Genomic DNA, 9,856 nt, shown 5'->3' on the forward strand with positions numbered 1-9,856 from the left:
GATCATGTTTTAAGAAGAGAACACACACACTTTAGCACCGATTAGCAATGGTAAAGTGCACAGAGTCCCAAGGCCAACAAAACAAATGTATCAAAAAGTAGTAGGAGGAAGGTATAAAGTGTGGGGATGACCATGCAAAAAGGACCAGGTCTAACACAACCCCCTCTAGTCTAACGACAGGGGAGTTTAATCAATACCTTGATAGACTTTCCTGCTTAGGTGATAGAACATGGACAGTGGCCCTCTACTTCAGAGGCACTCATCAGTTCTATGCCCCTTTGAACTCTGTTGGATACCTCTATCTACACTCTCCTGAGCCACTGAACTGACAAACGGGGAACTCTTCTCCTCATCTGTGCAGCACCTAACATTAACTTGTTCACAGATCCACCCCAGTTTGCAGACAGTACCACCATGTGATCTGGCTCGTTACACCCCTTGGATCAGACATTTGTCCCCAACCCAAGGAAAACTCTGTGAATTAAGACAGCAACCAACAGAGGCCCCTGACAGCGGTCAGCAGACAAAAACATCAAAGACAAACAGGTACGTGCCAATACACAGATGAATAGACCAAAGGTTTCCATACAGACCAAGCTAGCACTACCTCCCATAAAAGGACACCACCGATGTGGAAACTGCATTTCATGCTCGAGTACCATCGAAGGAGATAAATTTGAATACAGAGGCATAAGTATCATACATGAAGAATTCATAAATTGCAATAGTACCAAAGTAATATATTGTGTAATATGCCCATGCCAGCTTGCATATGTAGGTAAAACAACTCAGGCAGGAAAAAAGAGGATCCCTCAACACAGATCAAGAATTAAATGCAAAGTCCAGAATGCACTCATGGTACAACATTGCGAAGAAAAAAGACATGGGGCATAAGACATAAAATGGACAGTCCTAAAACACGTAAAAGGAAGTTGCACTAATTCCATACTATCGCGCTTCGAAGCAAAAACGATCCTACTTCTGGGCACAACCAACAATGGACTCAATGAGAAGAGCGAAATAATGCATTGCATACGAGGAGCCAACTACATACAGACCCTCCAGGATTTCGTGGCAAACCGCGAAATCAGCACTTTTGTAAAAATGCTGCGATTTTTACAAAAGTGCCCAGGAATGCAGGGACTTCAACGGTTAAAACAGTGGCAAAGGGAGACCGTGGGAATTAAGAATAATCTGCACAAGTGTGATAAAAGAGCTAGGAAGTGTAGATAGGTAGAAGAAAACGGCATGGAGTGAAATCAAGAGTAGCCAGCTTGGTATCTGGCAATATAAATATATATTATGTTATGTAACCTCCCCCTGTTTGTACAAATTAAAATTAGGCCATATCCTAGGTTGCTCAAGGTTTACATGTTTCATTCTATGTCGCGGAAACAGTGCCCCTTTAATTAAAATGCTACAGTTAATTTATCTCTACAGACATATTGAAGATATGAGAATTAAAATTCGGAATTATGAAAAAGTCAAAGTGAAAAATAAAATAATGAATTGTTAAACCAAGTACCTGGTTGGAAATATTTAATTTGAAGCTAATGTCTGAAATTGCGACCTTTTCTGAAATGAAATATTGTAAAGGTGTTCTGATATCTGAATTGATTGATTCCCTAATTAGGAATACAATTAAACCATCAGCTTCAGATTGATTCACTCAACTCTGACTGATAGTTTTAAGGCCATACCTGAAGATTATAATGCTCTCAGACCTCCTTTTCTAATAAGGTTCCAGCCCTCTGTCTTGGCGTAAGTTCAACAGACTCTTAATAGACAAGTGAAAAATGACCATGACCATATTTCAGAATGTTGGATATTGCCTAATATGAAAGAAACATGTATTTTGGTCATTAGAATTACAGAAGATTCAGGCGGTGCTGTTCTAAGTAATATTATGGTCTGTTGCATTCTGTAGTTTGTTGTGTAATGTGATTTTTTTTAACTTACCACGGATTTACCTTTTAAAAAACGTTCAAAATTCACCTTTGTATTAATGGCCCTCTCTTAGGACATATGAAAGTCCTACTTTTTGGGCCTGGGTAGGGATTTTAAGACTTTTATGGGGGCATACCCTGGGTCTACTGGGAAAGAATGTTTATGGAAATGGTGAGGTTTAGGGTTTTGGGATAATTTAGGGAAATGCGGAATAGTTGAAGGAAGTGGAGGAATTGGGTCACCCGAAGACATTGGGTGGACTTGGGACAGTGTGAGTGCTTTGAGTGGGGTCAGGTGGTGGAATGAGGTCATAGGTTGGAATGGATGTACATGGAGGAATAGGGGCAGGTGTGCTGGAAGCACTTGTGTCAGAGGAGGTATTAGATCTCCCTGTGTGGCAGACAGGGCAGAGAGCATATCTTCCAGGATGTTAACCAATTTAGACAGTTGCTGAGTTAGATTTGCTTTAATACACTAGGAAATTGTGGCTCGTCATCCTGTGATTCTGGGCACGTCACTTAATCTCCCTATGTCTATAAACAATGCATGTGTTTGTGTTGTAATTGTGTAGTGTGACTGGTGCACATGTGAAGAGCTTCAATACCTTCGGGTCAAGTTGGAGCTATAATTGAAAACACTACAGAAGAATGCACTAGGAGGCTAAAACTAAAAAAAACGTCTTAACATAAGGAAAGACAAATTGATGCCCACTTACTTGCTATTTTGTACAGAGTGAAACCAGAAAATGTGGATAAAATCGTGGCTTCCCTGCTGAAATTGTGTGAATTTAGGCAAATATTTAATTTCACTAAGGTAGGTTCTGGAATGCCATTTCCTATGGGATGCTCTGCTACCAGGCCATCTTTGATGGGCTTCTCAGAACCTATACTAAATCAAATGGAGGATTGCATTCCAAGGAATAACAGCCTTCACCTGTGGGCTGCTTCCTCTGTTCCACATCCCAGGTTGCCTATTTCAAAGCGGAATACTCTGCTAAAACAGTTTCCATTGATATAAGGCTGAAAATGATAGATTATGAGTAAAATAAAGTGCTGCAAAAATGCCGCTAAATTGCCATATTTTTGCAGCTAAATTTCCATATCTGTGCGGCTAAATTTACTAACCCATGCCGCTATATCCTGGGGGGTCTGTACATAACACACAGCACAATATGCATGTAACATTCGAACTGATCGTTTTTCACTAGGTCCTGATGAATCGCCACTGATCCTCCAGACTATGAGGCATCAAACATGTCGACCCCTTAAGAGTAGAGCGCAGTTATCCCAAACCATTACTTCAGATAGTCGCCACTCTTCCTTTTAACCAGGGGAGGAGCCAACCTGAGTAAAAGTAATTCTTTGGACTACCCAACCTATTTTAATCACTTTCCATTACACCACATCTACACTTTTTAGGTCCCTTACCTCCACTGCACCAACCGGCAAGGAACAAAAGATATCTGCCAAAGAGCCCCTCTTCAGCATCTTCGGGCCAAAACCTCAGGGGGGGATACAACGTGGTTGGGAATTAAAAGATAATTCCAATTTCAAATCTGTGTGCCCTTGACTAAAGTACAAGCTAAGGTTTATTCTTGAAAAAAGGTTTCAAGTCTTATCCTGCGGAAATTAAAATACTTGCCCAGGATCACATCATTTGAAATCAATTTAGGGGTCAAGAGCATTATAATTAGGTTGAGTAGATTATTTGAGTCACTTGCCCTACAAGTCTTCTAACATTTTTAAGATTTTTCGAGGCCTGTGTGGGACCCGACTGTATCAACCAGGATGTGAGAGGCCCCAACACGGATAATCTCAGCTGTCTGCTAATAAATTATCATAACTACTTAAAGTAACTACAGTCTGCCAACTTGGAGCGCTGCCCAGCCCGCCGCAGTACTGGGCAAACCGCAGGAGAGTGAGAAGCTGAGGCAAACAGGATGTACATTTTTCAAAAGGCTTCAGCTTAGCTGCTAGCTCCCTGAAATAATTTAAAGGCAATATGCCAGATCTGTTTATTAAGAAAAGCTATGCAAAAACATACGGTCGGATGTATTTATTGTGAAAAGCATATGTTAAAAGTGCCTAGAGATATAATATAGGGGAATTGCTATTACATGGCACGCCCCAGATCAGCCAAATTAAAAGATGCTCATGTGGACACATTTGTGTCAAATACATCATTTATAGATGTGGTCAGTTAATGGGTAAAGTCCGTGGTTGCAGTGGCCCAGGAGAAAGGTAAGAATGTGCAACTTGAGATTCGGCGACTACGGCGGCATTCATTATCATGCCTGAAGCCTCCAAAAGCAGCCTGCTGGAGCCTGAGGAATCGACAGTTCTGAGTTGCAAGCAGCAGACAGTCTTTAGTCTACAGACCTGAGGACGTGTGACTGGGAGCCCCAAGGCCACGAAGAGTCTCCAACAGCCTGGTCGCAGCGCATTGGATTTATTTAGGCATTTTTCGATAGCACATGCTTTACCCAGAGGTGTCAGAGCGCTTTACAATAGAGCGAAGTATATAAGATTAGATATTATGGTAACATATTTACAGAGTATAAATCCGCCAAAAATTACACAATGCAAACTAAAGTTGGCGCGATTATGGTCCCAAAAAAACACATTCCACAATTTAAGCGTAAGGACAAACTAGTTCTCCAGTGAGGAACACGAAACAGTCAGAGTTATTGGTAGCCGTGTCTATGAAAGAGAAGAGTTTTAAAATCCTTTCGGAAGATGCGGAAAGAGGTGGCAGTGTGGAGGTACAGAGGAAGCGAGTTCCAAATGCTGGTCGCACAGGGCCTCCAGTCTGGGCAGGTTTATTGTTTTGACCCCGCTCTCATTAACAGACCCCCCCCCCCCAAACCCAGACCCGCCCCCACCCACAGACCACACCCCCAAACCCGCCCCTATGCAGTTCCCAACCTAAGTTCTGTGGTGGGTGGTAAGAATGTCGCTGCGGTGCCGCCGCCAGCGAGAGCGCAGCTCGGCCCGGCCGGACCTGCCCCCGGCAGAGGAGGAGCATTCACACCACAGGCCCCGCTCCAACATTCACTGACCATGCCCCACAGACCCCAACCCACACCCACAGGCCCCGCCCCCGGCAGAGGAGGCGCATTCCCACTCACAGGCCCCGCCCCCACAGGCCCCGCCCCTTGCAGTTCCCAACCTAACCTGTAGTGGGTGGTAGGAATGCCGCCGCGGTGCTGCCGCCCGGACCCGCCCCTGGCAGAGGAGGTGCATTCATACGCACTCTGGAAATAGCCATTGAATGCCCCCAGGCTGGGCAGGTTTATTGTTTTGACCCCGCCCTCATCCACTGACCCCGCCCACTGACTCAGACTCCACCCCAGCATACACAGACCGTGCCCCTACAAACATCCCCCGCCCCCCACAGGCCCCGCCCCCCACAGGCCCCGTCCCCACATCCACAGGCCCCGGCTCCTTTCAGTTTTTATACTTTAATGCTCTTGACCGCTGCCTCGAGGTCATGTCATACCTTAACTCTTTTGTGCGTTCGGCCTGCGAGAGGCGGCGAGGGAGGAGCTGCCCTGAGGGGGGGGCAGTGGAGCCTGGCGGAGGGGAGGGGGCACACCGAGGGACTCGGGCTCTGGAGGCGCCGCCAGGACAACAATTCTGATGAGCTGTAGCTGCGCATACGCAGGACACACGGTATGTTACAAGTGGCTATGACTGCGCATGCGCTGAGAATAGCGAAGCACATGAAACTGTAAGATTGTGCCATTGTGTATTGAGCTTTTCTTTGGAAAAATGCCAACCCACTTTGTTTGGTTTGCTCTGAATTATAAGCTACAGATCAATATTAATTTTGATGTGTTAGGTATATTTATTTTTACCTTCTCTTTAGATTCTCTTTTTTGAAAAAATCATTGGTTTCTATGTCAGAAAAACAACACAACATATATAACACATATGTAAATCAACTTATACACAACATTTACCAAAAAACATTATTACATACATATATACATTCACTATACACAACATGACTTATGCATATCTATTTTTGACTGTTCCAAAGGCAAATATCAGCTCCTCGCCTTATTAACCATCAGTGATTTACAATGAAAGGAACAGTAGTGAACAAAGTCACGATCAACCGGAGATAGCACACAACATTAATTCTGTGAGTCAATGGTTATAAATATTTTTTAATTTTATCTCCGTTCTGCCGACGCGTTTCGAACACCATACAGCAGTTATGGGTTCTCCTCAGGGCCTTGTCACTTCTATCTTTCATGTAGCCGTAGTCGTCCTATGTCTGATTCTAGGTCTTTTGAGCTGCAATCTTTTTGTATCTTTTTGTGTCCGTGTCTGGGCGTCTCCCTATGGCTCGCAAACACTTGTCACCTTACTGTAGCTCTTCCTCACTTCACTATGGAAGTGAGGAAGAGCTACAGTAAGGTGTTAAGAGTGTACCCACTGGAGAGTAATCCGAAAGGAACAACGCGGCACACATAACGAGAGTCCGGAGGACCGTTGTAAACAAGATTGCCCGCGCATACAAAATAAAGTGAACATGGAGTGAGACGCTCCCAAAGCTATCGGTGGACCTAATAAGGTGACAAGTGTTTCCGAGCCATAGGGAGACGCCCAGACACGGACACAAAAAGATACGAAAAGATTGCAGCTCAAAAGACCTAGAATCAGACATAGGACGACTACGGCTACATGAAAGATAGAAGTGACAAGGCCCTGAGGAGAACCCATAACTGCTGTATGGTGTTCGAAACGCGTCGGCAGAACGGAGATAAAATTTAAAAATATTTATAACCATTGACTCACAGAATTAATGTTGTGTGCTATCTCCGGTTGATCGTGACTTTGTTCACTACTGTTCCTTTCATTGTAAATCACTGATGGTTAATAAAGCGAGGAGCTGATATTTGCCTTTGGAACAGTCAAAAATAGATATGCATAAGTCATGTTGTGTATAGTGAATGTATATATGTATGTAATAATGTTTTTTGGTAAATGTTGTGTATAAGTTGATTTACATATGTGTTATATATGTTGTGTTGTTTTTCTGACATAGAAACCAATGATTTTTTCAAAAAAGAGAATCTAAAGGTAAGGTAAAAATAAATATACCTAACACATCAAAATTAATATTGATCTGTTGCTTATAATTCAGAGCAAACCAAACAAAGTGGGTTGGCATTTTTCCAAAGAAACGTATATATAAGGTCCAGCCATCCCCACACTTTAAGGACCTAACTCCTTTACCCTAAAAAAAATTGTGTATTGAGCAGCATAGCTCATAGGTTGCGATGTGTGACATTTTTATAATTTTTGTGTAATAATGAATGACATTTCAAAGACTATGAGTGACACTTTCTTGCGAGCAAAATCAAGCAATGAAGATGAAGGAAACAAACAAATATTATAAATTACTATCCACTGAGCAACGAAAAGCTCTAATTGTATCTTAAAATTGCTTAAAAGCACCAGAAATGTAAGGACACTAACGAGACATAATCTCACCCCCACCATGCAGATTAAGCAAAATTGGTATTGACTACACCAGGTTGACAGGTGATGGCAGTGGGTCGGAGCAATTGCCACTTGAGGATGTTATTTAACTGCGTGAGGGGGAGCCCTGTCATTAGTCTGCTGTGTGTCTCTCCCTGCACAGAGAAACTGGATCTCAGCAGCCAGTTAACTCATTTTCTGTAGTTTCAGTAAGTTGTTTAAGTTCGGGGTGGGTGCTCTGGTTTCTGGATGGTTTGGGCAGAGTGGACAGGTTTTCAGTTTGCCCATGTGTGACATTTATAGGCTTTCAGGGTATTTATGAGTAAAATGTCAGTGGTTTATGTTTGACACTTTGTAAATCATTAAAGAAAGCTCAATTGTTTTTTTCTTGCATTTTCCGTTTTCATAACTTCTTCTTGTAACCGGCCCTGGTCATAAACCATTGCCCTCCAGTGCAAAGTAAGGACGCTTTTGACAAAAGTTTTCACCGAGATTAATTTCCTTTACAGACACAAAATGTGTTCACATTCTGGATGGCTGCAGTAGTTCCTATTTTAAAGCAGGGCCACTTATGAAGACAGAAGATAACTCAATTCTGGTGATAATGTCATTCGACAAAGAACGAAGAAATACCTCCAACAGATGCCCACCGCTGCTCTCTGGACAGGATCATTTTTAACCTCTTGGTCCCCGCCGGGGCTGCAGCAGGGCTCTGTTTGGGCCTCTCAGCTCCTTGGCCTCAGAGACGCCGCCATGATGTTGTTTGGGGGGCGGTGGGGAGGCCAGAGGCACGAGAGCGATATGAAGCAGAGTCTTCTCTCCGCACATGAGCAGGGAAGACGCGCGGTCCGGCGCATGCGCAGGTATGAGACGCGGTCATATTGTTTGGGGGGCGGGGGAGGTCAGGAGCACGAGAGCGATAGGAAGTAGTATCTTCGCTCCGCACGTGCGCTGTTATGAGACGCCTTCATGATGTTATTTGGGGGGCGGGGGAGGTCAGGAGCACGAGAAATAGTATCTTCGCTCCGCACATGCGCAGGAATGACACGCGGTCCTGCGCATGCGCAAATATGAGATGTCTCATGTTGTTTGTGGGGCGGGGGAGGTCAGGAGCAGGAGAGCCATGATAAAGAGATGCCCTCACCTGACTTCCTTCAAGGAAAACAATGTGACTGTATGAGCTTTGATACACGGGCTGCGAGGCACTACAGCACTAATGTATGTGAGCAGATATGAGTAATGTCTTCGCTCCGCACATGCGTAGTGATGATGCACGGTCCTGCGCATGCGCAGTTATGAGACACACCATGTTCTTGGAGTCGGTGGTTCTTATTTATACAATGGCGCACATTCCTTTCCGAGGCGCAGTGTGTCTAATCTGCGATAGGAAGTAGTATCTTCGCTCCGCACATGCGCAGTGATGACCCGTGGTCCTGCGCATGCGCAGTTATGAGACGGCCCGTGTTCTTGGAGTCAGTGGTTCTCATGTGGTAAATGGTTTCTATGTCTTTTCCCTCTCTACCACTTTATCAGAATGTCCTATGACATCATGGAATGTTTGAGTGCCTTACTGTGTTGAGATTGTCAGTTGGTCATCTCAGGCTGAGGAGCTGGTAGCTCTCTCCTGGTGGGGTTTCTCCTTGTAACTTCCTATCCTGTAACCTGCCACCTAACTACCTGCTAATAAAGAGGGATCTACTTCTACACCTGGACTACGCATCTTTTTTTGTGTACCACATTTTGGCAACGTTTCTTGGACTAACCTATGCTGCACATAAAGAGGACTGTAACTGAGTACTAAGGAAATCAAGGACTGTTTTGGGACGCTATCAAAATTAAAACAGAAGTAACTTTATATTCTTTTGTAATCGGAGAAACGCCCAGCAAACCCCACCAGTGTCCTAATCATCTTGGACAGCCTGTACCCTGGGCGTTTGTTTTGTGAAGGAGTTACTGCTGTCTTGCTGTCATCTGGAGACTGACTTCCTCCAGCCACATAAGCTAAGGAGTTTCAGCTGGCCTGATCACCCTACTGCATCTCTTTACTGCTCGTGCATCTTGACAGTTCGCCTTTTCTACATGTTCACAGTATCTCTACAACTACTCTGTGATAGGTGCGCTCTCACCCTGTGGGCACGTCCTTTCTTGTCAGCGTTTCCTCTGTTTGCTGTCACGGAGTTGCACCGGCGCTAGCAGTATATTTCCTTCCTCAACAGCTACCCACCATCTGTTTTGTCAATCTCTACAAGCTCTACCTACTCTTACAGCGTGAGACTTTCCCTTGCTTTCAAGCTATTCGCTTTCGATTTAAAAGATTGGTCCTGAGCGCGAGCCTACGCTCGTCTTTGTGGAAGCCTACTGGTATTGTTGCTGTGAGTGGGGCACACTTTTCAGATGTTTTTGTGTCTTTTCACCAT

The 9,856-nt window shown here is 44.2% G+C and overlaps 1 protein-coding gene across 2 annotated transcripts in view; it reads right to left on the reverse strand.

The window, feature by feature from the left end:
• LOC147738097 (uncharacterized) overlaps window positions 1–8,181 on the reverse strand; it is a 52,703-nt gene extending 44,522 nt beyond the window's left edge. The window contains exon 1 of one of the 2 annotated variants that reach the window (XM_086952128.1): window positions 8,073–8,181. The gene's annotated coding sequence lies outside the window, so the exon portion shown is untranslated. The remainder of the gene's footprint in view (window positions 1–8,072) is intronic. The other variant, XM_086952129.1, reaches the window with a different exon arrangement.
• Between the last annotated feature and the right edge of the window lie 1,675 nt (window positions 8,182–9,856).

The sequence above is a fragment of the Lissotriton vulgaris genome, chromosome 1_1, assembly GCF_964263255.1.
Source record: "Lissotriton vulgaris chromosome 1_1, aLisVul1.2, whole genome shotgun sequence".
In the NCBI taxonomy this organism is placed as follows: Eukaryota; Metazoa; Chordata; class Amphibia; order Caudata; family Salamandridae; genus Lissotriton; species Lissotriton vulgaris.